The sequence below is a fragment of the Pan paniscus genome, chromosome 20 (assembly GCF_029289425.2).
Source record: "Pan paniscus chromosome 20, NHGRI_mPanPan1-v2.0_pri, whole genome shotgun sequence".
Lineage (NCBI taxonomy): Eukaryota > Metazoa > Chordata > Mammalia > Primates > Hominidae > Pan > Pan paniscus.
In genome coordinates, this window is record NC_073269.2 from 58524665 (window position 1) to 58546845 (window position 22181).

Genomic DNA, 22181 nt, shown 5'->3' on the forward strand with positions numbered 1-22181 from the left:
CTCATTTTGTGTGTTCATTCTTGAGAAAATGTATGAAGATTAGTATTTTCAGATTAATGTCACTAATCACAAGGACAAAAAAGACATTATTACAGTATTTTTACCCTTAACCTCATACCTTTTTACATCTTATTTTTCATATTACTATATTGGTATACTTCATATAAATGAAGGTGCATGCCATGGGTCTTATTTGGCACACACACAAAAAGGCACATAGAAATATAATAATATGGTGGCCAGGCACAGCGACTCATGCCTGTATTCCCAGCACTTTGGGAGGCTAAGGCGGGTAGATCACCTGAGGCCAGGAGTTCGAGACCAGCCTGCCCAACATGGTGAAAACCCTAATGGTGCATTATTATTGTCTGCTATAAAGTATCTTCCTGTGGTGGGATAAAACAGTGTTGGTAGACATAGCATGATTCATTCATACTTAGGAAAATTTAAACTTTATTACATAAAACATGAGAACTATGCACAAAGTTGCACATTATATTACCAACAGTTAAATGTGAATTCTATTCAAGAACATGCTATATTGGCAGTTTTCATTAAACTCTCCACTCTGATATAACTGTTCTCTCTTCCATTTCAAAAATAAGACTATAGTTCATCAATTTTTGCTAAACAACAGCTATTGCTATTCAGTTGAGGAGGTGGCCATCATTTCCCCTGGATGATTTCTATGGCATAATCAGTCCCTAAGAACCCATTACTCTTTTCCATAAAAATCCTATTTTCCTAAGGCCATGGCATGCTCTATTTTGAGGTTATTTGGTAGAGCATAGAAGCACTAAGCCATTCTGTAAGGAAAAGGATACATTGAACACAATAAGTATAATGACTGGCATCATAGTTTTACATTATCCTCTGCTCACCTCCATGCCATGAAAAGATTTCAAAGTTCAGGCTAAAGTCATAAAGAGTAAAGAAGCCTTTTCAAAAAACCTCCCAAATAATTTTTTAAAAAATTATAAGCTGAATATAACTGATCATTTCCACATGCCGTTGAACCTTTGGTACACATCATGTCATGAGGATAAACATATTTTGTTGTATAATATTTCTTCAGCATGCAATGTCATAGATTAATATAAGAGAATCAGAGACTGAGTTATTTCTTGCATAAGTCTTCTGATGTACTCTAGTAATATTCCTTGAGTTATAGCCTCAGCATACAAAATCTATCTGTGAGGTATTTTCAAAGATGTATCTTTTGATGTCTAGTGATGTGGCAGGCCTCGACAAAGCCTGTGTCTTGTACACTACATTTACATGGTTTCTCTTTACTATGGACTCTGATGTTGATTAACGCTCATGATGAAAAGTTTGCCATACTCGGTTTGTAATGACTGTCTCATGAATTAATTATCTGATGCTGTGTAAGTTGTGATTTGTGACTAAAGACCTTACCACATACATGGCATTTGTAATGTTTCTCTTCAGTATGGATTCTGTGATGATTTGCAAGATGTGAAATCTGAGTGAAGACCTTACCACACTCATTATATTTGTAAGGTTTCTCTCCAGAATGGACTCTGTGATAACTTGTAAGGTGGAACTTTTGTCTAAAAACCTAGTCTCACTGACTACATTTTTAAGGTTTCTGTGCATTATGGATTATTTTATGAAAGGCAAGGCTTGAATGCACACTAAATGCTTAGCTATATTAATTACATTTGTAAGATTTCTCTCCAGTATGAACTATCTGATGTTTTGCAAGGTGTGAAATTTGATTAAAGGCTCTGCCACATTCGTTACATTTATGTCTCTCTCCAGTATGAATTCTCTGATGAATTGTTAAGGAGAACTTGTTCCTGAAGTCCTTATCACATTCCTTACATGTATAAGGTTTCTTTCCAGTGTGGATTAACAGATGGGTAGTGAGGCTTGAATGCCCACCAAATTCTTTGGCACATTTATTACATTTGTAAAGTTTCTCTCCTGTATGAATTCTCCAACATTGTGCTAGGTATGAATAGCTACTATAGACCTTGCCACATTCATTACATCTATAAGGTTTCTCTTCCATATGAATTATCCAGTGTTCTGTAAGGTGTGAATTGTGACTAAAGATCTTACCACATTCATTACGTTTGTAGGGTTTCTCTCCAGTATGAGTTCTCCAATGTCATGCAAGGTGTGCAATTTGATTGAAGACCTTGCCACATTCATTACATTTGTAAGGCCTCTCTCCAGTATGAATTCTCTGATGATTGCTTAGGGATAAACTATGCCTGAAGACCTTGCCACGTTCATGACATTTGTAAGGTTTCTTTCCACTATGAATTAGAAGATGGGCAATAAGGCCTGAATAGTCACTAAATGCATTGCCACATTCAATATATTTGTAACACTTCTCTCCAGTATGAATTCTTCGATGTCATACAAGGTATGAAAGTTGACTAAAAACTTTGCCACATTCATTACATTTGTAAGGCTTTTCTCTGGTATGAATTATCCAATGTTCTATAAAGTGTGAACTGTGAGTAAAGACCTTGTAACATTCATTACATTTATAAGGTTTCTCTCCAGTATGAATTCTCTGATGTCATGCAAGGTATGAATTATTCCTGAAGACTTTACCACACTCATTACATTTGTAAGGTTTCTCTCCAGTATGAATTCTCTGATGATTGATAAGGGATAACTCATACCTGAAGACTTTGCCAAATTATTTTACATTTGTAAGGTTCTCTCCAGTATGAATTACAAGATGGGCAGTGAGGTCTAACCACTCGTTAAATATTTTGCCACATTCATTATGTTTCTGAGACTTTCTCCAGTATGAATTCTTCGATGTTGTGCAAGGTTTGAATTGCAACTAAAGAACTTGCCACATTCATTACATTTGTAAGGTTTCTGTCCTGTATTCACTCACTAATACTCTGTAAGGTGTGAATTGCGACTAAAGACTTCCACATTCCATACATTTGTAAGGTTTCTCTCCAGTATGAATTCTCAGATGTTCTGCAAGATGTGAATTGCGATTAAAGACCTTGCACATTCATTACGTTTGTAAGGTTTCTCTCCTGTATGAATTCTGTGATGTTGTACAATGTATGAATTTTTCCTAAAGACTTTACCACACTCATTACATTTGTAAAGTTTATCTGGATCCAGGATTATGTCATGGTTACCAAGGCTTGAAGACACTCTAAAGACTTTGCCATGCTCATTACATTCATAAGATTTTTCCCTAATGTGTGTTTTCTGTTCTTGTGGGAGCAATGGAGAATCAAAAAAATCACTGCTACATTTATTAACTTGAGTTTTCACACCAGAAGAAATTTTTTCTTTCTTTTCTTTCTTTCTTTTTTTTTTTTTTTTTGAGACAGAGTCTTTCTCTGTCGCCCAGGCTGGAGTGCAGTGGAGTGCAGTGATCTCTGCTCACTACAACCTCCACCTCCTGGGTTCAAGCAGTTCTCCTGCCTCAGCCTCCTGAGTAGCTGAGATTACAGGCGCCAGCCACCACACCCAGCTAATTTTTTTGTATTTTTAGTAGAGACGGGGTTTCACCGTGTTGGTCAGGCTGGTCTCGAACCTCTGATATCATGATCCACCCGCCTCGGCATCTCAAAGTGCTGGGATTATAGGCGTGAGCCACCGCGCCTGGCTGAGTGCAGCCAATTAATATCCCCTAATAGCTGTTGAAAATAATTTGAAGTCTGTAACCTGTCTTTACAGAGAACTACTTTCTGAGGCTGTACACTTCTTTCAGTAACAATAGTGCCTAAGTAATGGTATGGGGAAATTGTACCTTTTCTGGAGCTATTTTGAGATTCCATTTAGTTAAAGCCTGCTTTGTTCCTCGGAATAACTCATGTGAGATTTGATCTGTAGGAGCGACCAAAAGAATGTCATCCATATAATGAATGATGTAAGCAGTAGGAAACATATTCCAAGGCTCCTTTCATGCCCTTCCTACAAAATGCTGACATGGTGTAGGACTGTTAAGTATGCCTTGAGGTAAAACTTTCCATTGATAGCGAGAAACAGGTTCTCTTTGATTAATAGAAGGCACAGAGAAAGCAAATTGAGGCTTATCCTTCTTATGTAAGGGTATAGTAAAAAAAAAAAAACAATCCTTAAGATCTATTACTACAAGAGGCCAGTATCTCGGAATGGCTGCTGGGGCTGGCAGACCTTGCTGTAATGCACCCATTGGTTTAATTTTTGCATTAACAGCTCTCAAATCATGCCACAGTCACCATCTTCCGGGCTTTTTTGAGATAACAAACACTGGTGAATTCCAGCTGACATCACTATATGTCCTGCATCCAATTGCTCTTTTACTAGCTGCTGAAGTTGAGTTTGTTTCTCCTGTGTTAGGGGCCATTGATCGACCCATACAGGTGTTTTGCTGAGCCATTCTAATGGTAAGGCAGTTGGCAGAGGAGAAATATCAATGACCCCCATCAGAAATCCTGATGTCCTAGCCCTTTTCTATCTGTTTTTCCAGTTACTGATATCGGGTTAGGAGTTCCTTGTAGGAATTTCCCTAAACTTTTCCCACTCTGATATCCCATTTTCTTCAACATTTTAAATCCCGGGTTATCAAATTTTCACTTGTAAGTCTGCTATCCCATGCCGTAAGTCTCAGCCCCATAAATTGATAGCTATATTTGCAACATAGAGCTGAAAAGTATATGACTGTCCATCCAGACCAAGACAAAGTAAAATCTCAGCACTCTGTCAAACACTTTGAACTGCTCCTACTCCCACTAGGGATGTGGAAGTTAGTCTGAGAGGCCATGGTAGGGGCCGGTCCTTACTGGTTATTACTGACACATCAGCTCCTATGTCCATTAGCCCATAAAATTTCTTTTCTTTAATTTGTATTACACAGGTAGGTCTATTAGAGGTTATGGGTTGGGACAGATTTCCCATGTAGTTGTGCTCCCAAACCCTTTCTTTCCTCATTTCTCTTTTCATGGAGAAGGGTGTAATTTGCAGAGAATAAGCAACAATCGAGCAATATATTCTCCTGGTTCAAAAACCTGAAGATCTTGTGACATTAAAACTACTTGAGTTTCTCCTTCATAATTGGAGTCAACTACTCCAGGGACTACAGTGATGCCTCGCAAGTTAACATGGCTCTTTCCTAAAATTAGTCCCATGTATCCTGCTGGTAAAGGTCTCTAAATGCCAGGGGGAGCTTTGGTAGGTTTGTCTCCTCCAACGAATACAATTCTTTCTCTGGCAGGGAGATGTTATCCTGGACTTCCTGGTGTTCCTGGGGTGAGGGAATCAATGTTTCTTCTGGGACCCACCGCTGAAGTGTGGCTGTGGTCTGAACTGTGAATGCCCTTATTGTTTGAGGGGCCTGGGTCCATGCCCCCTTCTCATTTCCTGATGGGGTGTACCATTCTGATGAAATTTTGAGTGGCACCGATTAGCCCAGTGATTTCCTTTGTTACAGTGAGGACAGAGTCCTGGCGTTTTTTCCTGGTAGTAGTGGGGAACCACATTGTAAGGTCCTTTCTCTCTTGAGATCTGACGGCATTCCTTTTTAAAATGTCTAGTTATTTCCACAGTTATAACATTTTCCCATTTTAGGGTTTTTTTTTTTTTTTTCCATTTTAGGGTTTGACCATTGGCTCTTTTTAGACTTATCAACTGCCAAATTAGCCATTTCTTGTGCTAACATTGTGGAGCAATGCAGCTCAATTCCCACATCTTGACAAGCTCTGAGAAAATTTCCCAAGTTTTTGTACATCTCACAGGTGCCAGTGCACGTTTACAATCTGCATTTGCATTCTGAAAAGCTAGGGTTAAGGTTAACATTTCTGCAGCAGTGGTGTGAGGAATCTGACACTTGACTGCCTCTTGAAATCCTGCAAGAAATTGTGCATAAGGTTCCTGAGACCCTTGCACAATATTTAAAAAGGATTGTACTGGGACTCCCTCTTCTATAATTGTGGCCCAGGCATGTTTAGTGGCCAGTGCACACTGCTGATAAGCAGCGTCTGGGAGTGCCATTTGATGTTCCAGGTCTGAATAAGGGCCATGACCTAACAGCATATCCTCTGTAATGTCTCTGTCCAGCAGCACGATTCTGTCTAGCTTGGTCTGCACACATTTCTTGCCAATTTAAATTCCATGTCAGGTATACACTAGCAGACAAACAAGTGCAAGCCAAATGCTTTACATCAAAGGGTAGAAGGTGCATAGCACCAAATACAGATTCTAGCAATCCTAAAGTGAATGGGCTCTGTATTCCATTATTAACTACACTAGCTTTTAATTCCTTCAACAACTTAAACTCTAGTGGGGTGTGTTCATGAATAAGCTGCTGTGGGCTATCTGTATCGGGCCTTATGGAGATAGGAAAAGCACAGGGTCCTAAGAGCTCTCCAGCTATGGCAGCAGAGCATAAAATTCTCTCTATTGGGGTTTCTATTTCTGCTGCCAAAGGAGGTGGTACAGATGTTTCTGCAACTGGACGGGGCAGTATAGGCCAATTTTTATACTCCCTCTCCTGTTTTTTATTTTCAATTGGTGCTGTGGGTGGGACAACAGATTCTTTCAGATTTTTAGACTCAGAACATGACTCCTTCTGTCCAGCAGAATAAGAAGGAGATAACGGCAGAAGGACAGTATGAACTAAACTCGAAGTGGAGAAAACAGATGATCAACTTTAAGACCTGTTTGATGAGCCCATTTTATTTTATTTTATTTTATTTTATTTATTTATTTTTTGAGACGGAGTCTTGCTCTGTCTCCCAGGCTGGAGTGCAGTGGCATGATCTCAGCTCACTGCAACCTCTGCCTCCCGGGTTCAATCAATTCTCCTGCCTCAGCCTCCCATGTAGCTGGGACTACAGGTGCCGGCCACCATGCAAGGCTAATTTTTGTATTTTTAGTAGAGACAGGGTTTCACCATATTTGTCAGGCTGTTCTCGAACTCCCGACCTCAGGTGATCTGCCCACCTCAGCCTCCCAAAGTGCTGGGATTACAGGCATGAGCCACCGCGCCCGGCTATTGATGAGCCCATTTTAATCCTTCTCTTGCTCTGTCCCAATTTTTCAAATCAAGAGTGCCTGTCTGTGGAAACCATGGGTTATGCATGGTAACCTCCTGCAGAAGCTTAGTTAATGTCTGACAACTAACCTGAGCCACAGATTAAGTAAAACTTCAAGCAACTTCACATAAAGTTTTTCTTCAATAAACAAATTGTGCCCCATGTTAACCTGATTCAGAAATTTCTCTTTCCCAAGGCTGGGCTCAGTGGCTCACGCCTGTAATCCCAGCACTTTGGGAGGCCGAGGCGGGCGGATCGCGAGGTCAGGAGATCAAGACCATCCTGGCTAACGCGGTGAAACCCCGTCTCTACTAAAAATAGCAAAAATTAGCTGGGCTTGGTGGCGGGCCCCCGAAGTCCCACCTACTTGGGAGGCTGAGGCAGGAGAATGGCGGGAACCCGAGAGTCAGAGCTTGCAGTAAGCCGAGACTGTGCCATTACAATCCAGCATGGGAGACTGGGAGACTGGGAGACAGAGCGAGACTCCGTCTCAAAAAAAAAAAGGAAAAAAGAAACTTCTCATTCCCAGTACTTTTTTAAAGCACTGACCATAGAGATTCCATTATGGTTTTGACATTTTGGGAAACCAGTTTTACCATTGTGTCAGTAAAACAATAAGATAGTTTGAGAGCATATGATCTAAATAAAGATATTTGAAGGGTTAGTTGGAATTCTAAAAGTAGGTAATGGCCAAATAGCATTCTCATTCCTTAACAGACAAAAACTTCTTTGTCAAAGGAATTAGAAAATGTGAAAATATTTTTTCCAGATAAAACTCATACGCCACTTCCAATTGACTAATGAAATATAATAGACAGACTGAAAAAGTGGATTATGATTTTTTTAATCTTTCTTTCTTTCTTTCTTTATTGACGCAGTCTCGCTCTGTCTCCCAGCCTGGATTGCAGTGGCACAATCTCGGCTCACTGCAAGCTCCGCCTTCCGGGTTCACGCCATTCTGCTGCCTCAGCCTCCCAAGTAGCTGGGACTACAGGTGCCCACCACCATGCCTGGCTAATATTTTGTATTTTTAGTAGAGACGGGGTTTTACCATGTTAGCCAGGATGGTCTTGATCTCCTGACCTCGTGATCCACCTGCCTTGGCCTACCAAGTGCTGGGATTACAGGCATGAGCCACCGTGCCCAGTCGATTATGAATCTTAAAATGCTTCCTGTAAATATTATGTAGCTAAAGATTGATTTCCAGCATCTGACATAACAGTAGGTTTCTTGTTAACCAGTTTATCTTCTTTCTGGGTAATTGCAAGTGAATATGTGCACATACTGACCGAAATAAAATCAGGCCCTCAACTTAGTTGTTTACTGAAAATTCCTGGGCAAATAGTCCATAAAAGCTGTTTACCTCTGAATGCACTATCGCTGGTTAAATACAGAGAACATCCTTCTTCCAGCTGTAAAGGATGAAGCATATTAAACATTAGCCAGGCAGTAATGAAGCTAAATAACCATACAGCAGCTCTGTCTGACAATGTTGTGCTGGATATTGCAGTTTACTTTCAAGGTGCAGATATGAGGATTTAAAAAAAAAAAAAATTTTGGCCGGGCGCAATGGCTCACGCCTGTAATCCCAGCACTTTAAGAGGCCGAGGCAGGTGGATCACAAGGTCAGGAGTTCAAGACCAGCCTGGCCAAGATGGTGAAACCCCGTCTCTACTAAAAATAACAAAAATTAGCCGGGCATGGTGGCACTTGCCTATAATCCCAGCTACTCGGGTGGCTGAGGCAGAGAGTTGCTTGAACCTGGGAGGTAGAGGTTGCAATCAGCTGTGATCATGCCACCGCACCCCAGTGTGGCTGACAGAGCGAGACTCCATCTCAAAAGATAATAATAATAACAATAATAATAATAATAACTTGGCAGCAAATAAATATGAGTAGCATCCTTTGGCCTATGAAAGAGTCAGGATTTGCAGGGAATTGAGTTTGAGAAATGAATGAATAAAGGCACCGTGGTGCCTGACCCCCTCATTCATGTGTGTGACTCTGAGCACTCACAGGCGTGTCCAGCAACTCAGCCCAGGGCAGGTGGGTTAGCCTGGGGTTATACCTTGGACCTTATATCACTCTCAGTACCTCTTTAGGGCACTGACCTTATATCGGCTGCGGCAGACTCCTCCTGGTGTCCCCATTCATCTGATCAATTTCACTTCTTCTGCTCCAGCAGACCTTCTTCCTTCATGTCCTCCTGTCCCTGTGTATGGGTGCCACGTTGCCGTGGACCCTGTTGGACTGAACAAAGGAGAAGGAACGCGGGAATTAAAGACAAAAGAATATGTTTGGAAGAAGTGGTCAGGGGACTCCTTGCTTCTGGTGAACAAGGGCCCTGAGCTTCTAGCACCTTTCACATTGGATATGATTAGTTGTGACATGTTGACTTCTGTGTATATAATATAATAATTAAAACTTGTTTCAAATTATACATATGAGATTGAGAATTTTAAACTTCCTATTTATAAGACATGTACAATCTATAAATCTTGGCATCAGAGGTTAGCTTCCACTTGTAATCCCTATTCAGCCCAAGGACAGTGACTTATGAAGTTGTGTGTCACTCTCTTCCCTTTTCCCAGAGTCGGGTAGGAAATGGGGAAGTGAAGTGGGAGAAAAAAATCACTTTCTGTTATTACATAATAATTTAAATTAAATTAATTCTTTAAGACAGGCCTGCTCTATCTCCCAGGCTGGAGTGCAGTGGTGTAACTTCCTCTAACTGCAGCCTTGACCTGGTAGGCTCAAGCAATCCTCCTACTTCAGCCTCCCGAGTAGCTGGGACCACAGGTGTGAACCACCAAGACCAGCTAGGTTTTGTATTCTTTTTGTAGAAATGGGGTTTCACTATGTTTGCCAGGCTGGTCTTAAAATCCTGGGCTCAAAGGATCCTCCTGCCTTGGCCTCCAAAATTACTGGTATTACAGGGATGAGCCACCATATCTGGCCTACATAGAACTTTTTTTTGAGAGAGAATTTTGCTCTTGTTGTCCAGGCTGGAGTGCAATGGTATGATCTCAGCTCACCACAACCTCTGTTTCCCAGCTTTAAGCAATTCCACTGCCTCAGCCTCCGGAGTAGCTGGGATTACAGGCATGCACCACAACGCCCGGCTAATTTTATGTCTTTAGTAGAGACGGGGTTTCTTCATGTTGGTCTAGACTGGTCTCTAATTCCCGACCTCAGGTGATCTCCCCACCTGGGCCTCCCAAAGTGCTGGGATTACAGGCGTAAGCCACCACGCCCAGCCCATAGTAGATTTTAAAACGGACATCAGGACGCGGTGGCTCACGCCAGTAATCCTAGCACTTTGGGAGGCCGAGGTACGTGGATCACGAGGTCAGGGGTTTGAGACCAGCGTGGCCAACACAGTGAAACCCCATCTCTACTAAAAAAATACAAAACTTAGCCGGGCGTGGTGGCAGACGCCTGTAATCCCACCTACTCGGGAGGCTGAGGCAGGACAGTTGCTTAAACCTGGGAGGCCCAGGTTGCAGTGAGCCGAGGTTGCGCCACTGCACACCAGCCTGGGCAACAGAGCTAGACTGCATTGAAAAAAAAATTTTTTAAAAGGAACATCAAAGCCGGGCGTAGTGGCTCATGCCTGTAATCCCAGCATTTAGGGAGCAAATCACTGAAGGTCAGGAGTTCAAGACCAGCCTGGCCTATATGGTAAAACCCTGTCTCTACCAAAAGTACAAAAATTAGCGGGGCGTGGTGGTACACACCTCTAATTTCAGCTACTTCGGAGGCTGAGGCAGGAGAATTACTTGGACCCGGCTGGGAGGCAGAGGTTGCAGTGAGCCATGATGGCACTACCACACTGCAGCCTGGGTGACAGAGTGAGACTCTGTCTCCCAAAAAAAAAAAAAAAAAATAGCCAAGGATGGTGGCATGCGTCTATAGTCCCATCTACTTGGGAGGCTGAGGCAGGAGAATCATGCCACTACACTCCAGCCTGAGTGATAGAGTGTGACTTGGTCTCAAAAAACAGAAAAAGAAATAGCAATCAGCTCTTTAATGTCTCCCTTTATATAAGCAGTAGTCCTGGCCATGCGCGGTGGCTCACACTTGTAATCCCAGCACTTTGGAAGGCTGATGCAGGCAAATCACCTGAAGTTGGTGGTTCGAGACCAGCCTGACCAACATGGAGAAACCCTGTCTCTACTAAAACTACAAAATTAGCTGGGTGTGGTGGCGCATGCCTGTAATCCCAGCAACTCAGGAGGCTGAGGCGGGAGAATTGCTTGAACCCGGGAAGCAAAGGTTGTGGTGAGCCAAGATCATGCCATTGCACTCCAGCCTCGGCAACAAGAGGGAAACTCCGTCTCAAAAAATACATAAATAAATAATAAAAATAAAAGCACGAGTCCTATTCACGTGCAGTCAACACGCATGACCAAATTCTCTCACAGGCACCATCGGCAGGAACATCCTATCAGACAGTAAGAACTCTGAACATCCCTTTTGGCCAATATAAACACTCAGACCAGGGAGCCTGCATCAGGTTTTTGATGTTTTTATTGTGCAATTTGTTTTATGCAATGTTTTCTTTGATCTCAGTTTATACATTTTCCCAGTACACATTCTATGTTTTATATTTTACGCACAGTTAACTAGGTAACTAAGAGCAATGCATATATATAAAATTGCTCTATTGCCTGGTGTTATGTAACTGTACCTGTGACATCACAATTGCACCCTCTGACACTGTTAGTCAGTTCTTATTCCTTATAATGCTGTGTCTTCACTTGAACTCATATGAAGGGGTGGCCTGCCCCTCCACACTTGTGGGCGTTTCTCATCAGGTGGAACGAGAGACTCGAGAAAATAAAGAGACAAGAGACAAAGTATAGAGAAAGAAAAGTGGGCCCAGGGAACCGACGCTCAGCATACGGAGGACCCATGCCGGCTCCAGTCTCTGAGTCCCCTTAGTATTTATTAATCATTATTGGGCGTTTCTCAGAGAGGGGAATGTGGCAGGACGATAGGGTAATAGTAGAGAGGTCAGCAGGAAAACTTGTGAACAAATGTCTCTGCATCATAAACAAGGTAAAGGAAAAAGTGCTGTGCTTTTGATGTGCATATACATAAACACCTCAATGCCTTAAAGAGCAGTATTGCTGCCAGCATGTCTCACCTCCAGCCCTAAGGCGGTTTTCCCCTATCTCAGTAGATGGTATATACAATTGGGCTTTACACCCAGACATTCCTTTGCCAGGGATGAGTGGGAGACAGATGCCTTCCTCTTATCTCAACTGCAAAGAGGCATTCCTTCCTCTTTTACTAATCCTCCTCAGCACAGACCCTTTACAGGTGTCGGGCTAGGGGATGGTCAGGTCTTTCCCTTCCCACGATGCCATATTTCAGAATATCACATGGGGAGAAACTTTGGACAATACCTGGCTTTCCTAGGCAGAGGTCCCTGCAGACTTCCACAGTGTATTGTGTCTCTGGGTGTCAGGCCTCTGAGCCCAAGCTAAGCCATCATATACCCTGTGACCTGCACATACACATCCAGATGGCTGGTTCCTGCCTTAACTGATGACATTCCACCACAAAAGAAGTGAAAATGGCCTGTTCCTGCCTTAACTGATGACATTGTCTTGTGAAATTCCTTCTCCTGGCTCATCCTGGCTCAAAAGCTCCCCCACTGAGTACGTTGTGACCCCCACGCTGCCCGCCAGAGAACAACCCCCCTTTGACTGTAATTTTCCTTTACCTACCCAAATCCTATAAAACGGCCCCACCCCTATCTCCCTTCACTGACTCTCTTTTTGGACTCAGCCCACCTGCACCCAGGTGAAATAAACAGCCATGTCGCTCACACAAAGCCTGTTTGGTGGTCTCTTCACAAAATTTCATGCACATCCATGTGAACAGACCACCAAACAGACTTTGTGTGAGCAACATGGCTGTTTATTTCACCTGGGTGCAGGTGGGTTGAGTCCAAAAAGAGAGTCAGACTTTGAATGGAAGGCGAGTCTGGTTTCCTAAGCAGTTCCTAGCTTGACTTTTCCCTTTTGAGTAGTGATCTGGTGGCCCCAAATTTATTTTCCTTTCACACAGCCCAACCCTCACACCACCTCTGGTCTATCTTGCTTGTTCTGTGTGATTACTTTTGTGCTTTTGTCATCCACTCTGGATCCTAGTAAGAACAAGGCCCCAAGGGGAGGACGGAGCCAAAACATGTGGCTGTGCTGGGCTCACGCCCTCTGAATGGAGCTCAACCCTGGCTTCATATTAGAGTGCAGAGCATTTTGCAAATAGAGCTTTTGTGCTGCTTTAGCAGAGATTCTTATTCTGACGGGATGGAACCCACCCTCAGTAATACCTGCAGTGGCGCAGGTGCTTGTCATCTGTGCACAGCATTGAGCATCGAAGCTCTGTGTCCTCCATTTCTGAGGGCTGAGCTCAGCCTGTGATCCACAGAGAGGTGAGGGGCTGTCCTGTGGGGAAAGGAAAGAGAGATCAGACTGTTACTGTGTCTCCGTAGAAAGAAGTAGACATGAGAGACTTCCTTTTGTTCTGTACTAAGAAAAATTCTGCTGCCTTGAGATGCTGTTAATCTGTAACCCTAGCCCCAACCCTGTGCTCCCAGAAATGTGCTGTGTTGACTCAAATTTTAATGGATTTAGGGCTATGCAGGTTGTGCTTTGCTAAGCAAATGCTTGAAGGCAGTATGCTTGTTAAAAGTCATCACCACTCCCTATTCTCAAGCACCGGGGGACACAAAATACTGTGGAAGGCTGCAAGGACCTCTGCCTAGGAAAGCCAGGTATTGTCCAAGGTTTCTCCCCATGTGACAGTCTGAAATATGGCCTCGTGGGAAGGGAAAGACCCGACCATCCCCCAGCCCGACACCCATAAATGGTCTGTGCTCAGGATTAGTGAAAGAGGAAGGACTCTTTGCAGTTGAGATAAGAGGAAGGCATCTGTCTCCTGCTCATCCCTGGGAATGGAATGTCTCCATGTAAAATCCGATTGCATGTTCTATTCACTGAGATAGGAGAAAATGGCCTTAGGGCTCGAGGTGAGACATGCGGGCAGCAATACTGCTCTTTAAGGCATTGAGGTGTTTATGTATATGCACATCAAAAGCACAGCACTTTTTTCTTTACCTTGTTTATGATGCAGAGACATTTGTTCACAAGTTTTCCTGCTGACCCTTCCCCACTATTACCCTATTGTTCTGCAACATCCCCCTCTCCGAGATGGTAGAGATAGTGATCAATAAATACTGAGGGAACTCAGAGACCAGTGCCGTCGTGGGTCCTCCGTATGCTGAGCGTCGGTCCCCTGGGCCCACTTTTCTTTCTCTATACTTTGTCTCTTTCTTTTGTCAAGAGATGGCAAAAGTGAAAAACAAAACACAGAAAAAACTAAGAAAGCAGGAGGACAAAAGCAACTGGAGAAATGTAGAGAAAAGCGAGATATACAGAGACATGAAGGACGGCAAGGTAGGGAGAGTGGCAGCGAAGAGGGAGACTCATCAGAGTGAGGGAGAGAGGGAGGGATTTGGAGCCAGGGCAGACAGAGCAGAGTGGTGCTTGTGTCAAGGAGAACAGAGGGAGAAACACAGCAGGGAGGACACCTGGGGATCTGGGGTGCCACAGGGTCGGGACACGGGAGTGTATCAGGGAAGAGAGAATTTAACAGGGAGAACAGAGGAGGCGCAGAGATGGGAGAAGAGGCAGAAATAGAGATTGAGGATGATTGAAATATTGGGGAGAAGGAGCAATAAGAGATTAAATAAGTTGTGAGGATGGAGCAGAAGAGGCGGAAGAGAAGGAATAGAGGGAAGAAGGGGATAAACAGCAGAAGAGGAGAGGGGCACAAAATGAAGAGCAGAATCCCAGGAAGAAAGAAAAGAGCTAGAGAGAGAAGGGGAGAATGAGAGAGATATACAGAATTAGGGAGGGAAGTGCAGTAATGAAGACAGAGGGGCTGGGCGCAGTGGCTCAAGTCTGTAATCTCCACACTTCAGGAGACTGAGGCAAGTGGATTGCTTGAGTCCAGGAGTTCGAGACCAGCCTGGGCAACATAGTGAGAACACCATCTCTGCCAAAAAATAATAATAAGTAAATAAACCTGTACTCCCAGCTGCTCTGGAGGCGGAGGTAGGAGGATGACTTGAGCTCAGGAGGTCCAGGCTGCAGTGAACTGAGATCATGCCACTATACTGCAGCCTGGTCAACAGAGCGAGACCTTGTCTAAAAAAAAAAAAGGGGGGGGGGCGAGAGACTTTGGGTTTAGATGAGTGGGTGAGTTCATTGGATATGATTAGTTGTGACATGTTGACTTCCATGTATATAATCTAATAACTAAAAACTTGTTTATACACATGAGATTGAGAATTTTAAAATTGGTGTCTATAAGACGTACATTCTATAAATCTTGGCATCAGAGGTTATGTTCCACTTGGATTCCCTATTCAGCCAGAGGGAAGTGACTTATTCAGTTGTGAATCACTGTCTTCCCTTTTCCTAGGATGAGGAGGGCCTAGTGAAGTGGGAAAAAAGTCAGTCTGTTATTACATAATACTTTTAATTTAATTAAATAATATTTTGAGACAGGGTACGGCTCTATCACCCAGGCTGGAGTGCAGTGCGTGATCTCTGACTGCAGCCTTGACCTCTTGGGCTCAAGCGATCCTCCTACCTCAGCCTTCTGAGTAGCTGGGACAAGAGGCATGAGCCACCAAGCCCGTCTAGTTTTCGTATTTTTTTATTTTTGTAGAAACGTGGTTTCACTATGTTTCCCAGGCTGGTCTCAAAATCCTGGGCTGAAAGGATCCTCCTGCCTTGGCCTCCCAAATTACTGGGATTACAGATTACAGGGATGGCCCGTGGCATCTGGCCTACATAGCCCCCCTGCCTTTTTTTTTTTAGAGGGAGTTTTACTCTTGTTGCCCAGGCTGGAGTGCGATGGCATGATGTCAGCTCACCACAAACTCCGCTTGCTGGCTTCAAGCAATTCTACTGCCTCAGCTTCAGTAGCTGGGATTACAGGCTTGCACCACCCCGCCCAGCTAATTTTGTGTTTTTAGTAGAGACGAGGTTTCCTCATGTTGGTCCAGGCTGGTCTCTAACTCCCATCCTCAAGTGACCCGCTGCCTGGGCCTCCCAAAGTGCTGGGATTACAGGCATGAGCCACCACGCCCAGCCCATAGTAGTTTTTAAAAGGGACATTAGGGTGCGGTGGCTCACGCCTGTAATCCCAGCACTTTGGGAGACAGAGGTGGGTGAATCACGAGGTCAGGAGTTCGAGACCAGCCAGGCCAACACAGTGAAACTCAATCTCTACTAAAAAATACCAAAATTTCCATCCTGGCTAACACGGTGAAACCCCGTCTCTACTAAAAAATACAAAAAATTAGCCGGGCGTGGTGGCGGGCTCCTGTAGTCCAGCTACTCGGGAGGCTGAGGCAGGAGAATGGCGTGAACCCGGTAGGCGGAGCTTGCAGTGAGCCGAGATCACGTCACTGCACTCCAGCCTGGGTGACAGAGCAAGACTCCGTCTCAAAACAAACAAACAAAAATACCAAAATTAGCCAGGCGTGGTGGCAGACTCCTGTAATCCCAGCTACTCGGGAGGCTGAGGCAGGAAAATTGCTTGAACCCAGGAGGCAGAGGTTGCAGTGAGCTGAGATTGCACTGCACACCAGCCTGGGTAACAGATTTAGACTCCGTCTGAAAAAAAAAAAAAATGAAGAAAAAGTAAGGAATATCAAAGCTGGGCATGGTGGCTCATGCCTGTAATCCCAGCACTTTGGGAGCAAATCACTGAAGGTCATGAGTTGGAGACTGCCTGCCTGGCCTACATGGTAAAACCCCGTCTCTACCAAAAATACAAAAATTAGCTGGCCATGTTTACACACGCCTCTAATTTCAGCTACTCCAGAGGCTGAGGCAGGAGAATTACTTGGACCCGGCTGGAAGGCAGAGGTTGCAGTGAGCCACGATCGCACCACTGCCCTCCAGCCTGGGTGACAGAGTGAGACTCCGTCTGCCCCCCCTAGAAAAAGAAAAAGTAGCCGAGGGTGGTGGCATGCGTCTGTACTCCCATCTACTCCGGAGGCTGAGGCAGGAGAATCTCTTTAGGCAGGAGAATCATGCCACAACACTGCAGCCTGAGTGACAGAGCATGACTTGGTCTCAAAAAACAAAAAAAGAAATAGCAATCAACTCTTTGTCTCCCTTTATAAAAGCAGTAGTCCTGGCCATGTGCCGTGGCTCACACTTGGAACGCCAGCACTTTGGAAGGCTGATGCGGGCGAATCACCTGACGTCAGGGGTTCGAGATCAGCCTGACCAATATAGAGAAACCTCGTCTCTATAAAACTACAAAATTAGCTGGGTGTGGTGGCGCATGCCTGTAATCCCAGCTACTCTGGAGGCTGAGGCAGTCTAATTGCTTGAACCCGGGAGGCAAAGGTTGCGACGAGCCAAGGTCACGCCATTGCACTCCAGCCTGGGCAACAAGAGGGATACTCCGTCTCAAAAATTAAATAAATAAATAAATAATAAAAATAAAAGCACTGGTCCTATTCACGTGTAGTCAACACCCATGGCCAAATTCATTTTTTTTTTTTTTTCTCACTGTATTGCCCAGCCTGAAGTGTAGTGGTGCGATCTTGGCTCACTGCAAGCTCTGCCTCCCGGGTTCACGCCATTCTCCTGCCTTAGCCTCCCGAGTAGCTGGGACTACAGGCGCCCGCCACCAATCCCGGCTAATTTTTTTGTACTTTTAGTAGAGATGGGGTTTCACCTTGGTAGCCAGGATGATCTCTATCTCCTGACCTCGTGATCTGCCCACCTTGGCCTCCCAAAGTGCTGGGATTACAGGCGTAAGCCACTGCGCCCGGCCACCCATGACCAAATTCTCTCACAGGCACCATCGGCAGGAACATCCTATCGGAGAATAAGAACTCTGAACATCCCTTTTGGCCAATATAAACATTCAGACCAGGGAGCCTGCATCAGGTTTTTGATGTTTTTATTGTGCAATTTGTTTTATACAATGTTTTCTGTGATCTCAGTTTATACATTTTCCCAGTACACATTCTGTGTTTTATATTTTACGCACAGTTCACTAGATAACTAAGGGCAATACATATATATAACATTGCTCTATTGCCTGGTGTTATGTAACTGTACCTGTGACACCACAATTGCACCCTCTGACACTGTTAGTCAGTTCTTATTCCTTTTAATGCTGTGTATTTACTTGAACTCATACATCAGAAGGTAGTGATCTTAACATGTATTTCAGTCTTATAGTGTGTGCTGATTTTAAGTAGAAGTTGTGGCTTTTTTCTTAAGAGAATTGTTTAGAATTCTGCAGGCTGTATAAATGTACTTATTATTTGCTTGCTGGTTTTATCATGGGTTAGAATAGTTTACTGATTAATATTTAAGATTTCACATATGGCTTTTCCATATATGATATGTAATGGAACTGACACACTGCACTAGTTAATTTCAATAAGTCCCTGTTCTGCATGGATATAGGTAATTTTAAGACAGGTATTCAGAAAAAAATTGTATTAACATTTTTTTTTTTTTTTTGAGATGGAGTCTTGCTCTGTCACCCAGGCTGGAGTGCAGTGGCACAATCTGGGCTTACTGCAATCTCCGCCTCCCAGGTTCAAGGGATTCTTGTGCCTCAGCCTCCCGAGTAGCTGGGACTGCAGGTGACCGCCACCACGCCTGGCTGATTTTTGGAATCTTTTCTTATCTTCTCTGTGCTATGATTATTTGACAATACAGAATTTCCATTGATTTTGGTTACTCTTACATAAGCTTCTTGTGGATTATTTACCAATATAGTATATTGTGTGGTCTTTTAGCATTTATTTGTATACAGTAGATTTAGGGTCACAGTGGAAAAACACTCCTGACTTTAGGCTTACACATGTTTGTGCCCTGTCAGAGTTTTGTCATGAGATTGGATACAGGCTTCCATAGAAATGATTTGAAGGACATGTAATCGCCCTTTATTTATTAAAGAATCTTACTCCTTTTGTATTCCTAAACTTTGAAGATCATGTTTGGAAAGTTTAAAATAAGTATTTTTTTGTGTCATATTTACACATTTCAGTATGATTTACCATCTGGACTTAATTGGAAACGTATTGGTGTTTATATTTTGTAGATATCTCTTCCAAATGCATGATGAAAAAGGTGGGAGGATCACTTGAGCCAGGGAGTTGAAGGCTGCAGTGAGCCCTGTTTTTGCCACCACACTCCAGCTTGGGTGAGTGAGCTACACCCTATCGCAAATAAGTCAAAAAATGAGAGGTTTAATTCCTCCTTTGAAAATAAAGAAAGAGATTTGCTTTCCTTTCGTCCCTTTTCTTAGGACATTTATTTAGAAAATATGCAAAAATACGAAAGTTAGCTGGGCATGGTCGTGTGTGCTTGTAATACCAGCTACTCCAAAGGCTGAGGCAGAAGAATAGCTTCAACCCAGGAGGCAGAGGCTGCAGTGAGCCATGATCTCGCCACTGCACCCCAGCATGGGCCACAGAGAAATACTCTGTCTTAAAAATAAAATAAAAGAAAAAAGTAAAAAAAGAAAAAGTAATAGATCTCTTTCACAAACGTGCTGGGACAACTAACTGGATATCCACATGGAAAAGAATAATGTTGGATCCCTATGTTACACCATGAAAAATTTTATTTAAAAACGGTAAAACAAACAAAAAACAAGGCCGTGTGGGGTGGCTCACATCTGTAATCCAAGCAGTTTGGGAGGCTGAGGAGGGAGGATCACGAAGTCAGGAGATTGAGACCATCCTGGCTAACACGGTGAAACCCCATCTCTGCTAAAAATACAAAAAATTAGCTGGGCGTCGTGGCGGTCACCTCAAATCCGTTACTCCAAAGGCTGAGGCAGGAGAATGGCGTGAACCCGGGAGTTGGAGCTTGCAGTTAGCCAAAACCGTGCCACTGCACTCCAGCCTGGGCGACAGAGAGAGATTCTGTCTCAAAAAAAAAAAAAAAAAAAAAAAAAAGGAGGGAGAGACGAGGAAGGGAGCCCAGCGAGAGGGGGTGTTACTTTGTCGCCAGGCTGGCCTGAACCCCCAGGTTCAGCGATTCTCTGGCCGCTGCTTCCTGAGTAGCTGGGACCTCAGGCTTCCGCCCCGTGCCCGCATCCCTGCTGTGTTTAAGCAGCAGGTGGTGACCTCACTCCTCCCTTCCCTGAGCACTCCGTCCCGCATCCCAGGCGGAGGCCCTAGGGAAGTCTCTGAAGCTGAGCACAGGGTGGACTCTCCCTCCTGAATGAATGGCGAATAGAAAGAGAGAGGATTTCTGTTCTGTTCTGTGGGCCATCAGCATGAAATCATATGTTCCGCCCAGGCAGGGCTTTGCATTTCACATTTTAGTTTGCATGCCCGTTCCAGACAATTCCAGGGTTTTGAATCATGCCTCAACCTTCCTGGCCGCTCTCACCTCCAAAAACCCAAAAAACAGAGGAGCTGCCTGCCAGGCCAAGAGATGCACAGGTCCCGCCCCGGCCCCGCCCTCTGCCGGTTCTAAAGGGCAAGGTCTCTCCGCCTCGCGCCCCGACCCTACCCCGCCCAGGACCCGCCAAACTGTTCGCGGGCCCCGCCCAGGCCTGGCTTCTGTCCTGCGCGCGCAAACCCCGAGGCGGATCTCTTGGAGTGAAGGTCCTAGCGCGGCACGTGAGTTTCGCTCTGTCTTGTATTAAGTCTGCGCTTGCCAGGTCCCCGGCGCTTCTGTCCCTAGGACTTTGGGTCCCCACGGACCTGGAAATTCTCGCTTGTCTTCCTTCACATAGAGCAAATTGAGATGTCCCCGTAATAGTCCGGGAGTTGCTTCCTTTTGGGTTTGAAGTCGTCCGGAGGCTGGTCCAGTCCCTGGTCTTTCTGCTGTAGGGCAATGTATACACTTCTATCGCGTAATTTTCCTGCTCAAAACCTTTTTCTGACTCTCCCGCCCTGTGCTTCTTAAAGTCCTCACCCGCGAGGTGGATTCCCGCCCCGGGCGCCTCCCAGCCTCGGCCCCTGGAGCACAGCGCCCCGGGCCCAGTCCTGGGGAGGCTGCGTCTTCTGCCTGGTCCTGGAATCCTGCAGGTGTCACCCTTGTCTTAAGGCGCCGTCGCCCCCTACGTCCCTCCTCGTGCCGGGCCCTGCTGCTCCCGAAGTCTTCCCTCCGCAGTCACCGCTTCCCCTGAACCAGCATTGGGCAGGTCCCAGGGGCTTGTCCTTTGCCCGGGATATTCTTGCCTGCCCAGCTCCACCCCCCGGAAAATGCGGTTCTCCGTGATGCAGGAGTCTTACTCCAAACCCGCAGAGTTTTGCTGGTGGCAAGGAGAACCGAGGGAGAAACACAGCAGGGAGGACACCTAGGGATCTGGGGAGCTAGAGAGTGGGGACAGGGGGGTATAACAGGGAAGAGAGAATTTAACAGGGAGAGCACAGGAGACGCAGAGATAAGAGGCGGTAATATATAGAGATTGAGGACGATCGAAAGATTGGGGAGAAGGGCAACAAGAGGTTAAATAAGGACCGGGCGCGGTGGCTTATGCCTGTAATCCCAGCAGTTTTGGAGGCTGAAGCGGGCAGATCACCTGAGGTCCCGAGTTCGAGACCAGCCTGCCCAACATGGAGAAACCCCGTCCCTACTAAAAATGCAAAATTAGCCGGGCACGGTTGCACATGCCTGTAATGCCAGCTATTAGGGAGGCTGAGGCCGGAGAATCGCTTGAACCTGGGAGGCGGAGGTTGTGGTGAGCCGAGATCTCACCATTTCACTCCAGCCTGGGCAAAAAGAGCAAAACTCCGTCCAAAAAAAAAAAAAAGAAAAAAAAAGTGGTTAAATAAGTTGTGTGGATGGAGCAGAAGAGGTGGAAGAGAAGTAATAGAGGGAAGAATGCAATAAATAGCAGGAGAGGAGAGGGGTACAAAATGAGGAGCAGAATCCCAGGGAAAAAGACAAGAAAACGAGCTAGAGAGAGAAGGGGAGAATGAGAGATGTGTAAAGAATTAGGGAGGGAAGCACAGTAATGAAGAAAGAGGGGCCGGGCGCAGTGGCTCAAGCCTGTAATCCCAGCACTTTAGGAGACTGAGGCAGAGGGATTGCTTGAGTCCAGGAGTTCAAGACCAGCCTAGGCAAA

The 22181-nt window shown here is 44.8% G+C and overlaps 1 protein-coding gene across 1 annotated transcript in view; it reads left to right on the top strand.

The window, feature by feature from the left end:
• Positions 1 to 22181, top strand: part of ZNF578 (zinc finger protein 578) — a 63226-nt gene that overhangs the window by 18475 nt on the left and 22570 nt on the right. The window contains exon 3 of the mRNA XM_024926654.5: positions 19194 to 19295. The gene's annotated coding sequence lies outside the window, so the exon portion shown is untranslated. The remainder of the gene's footprint in view (positions 1 to 19193; positions 19296 to 22181) is intronic.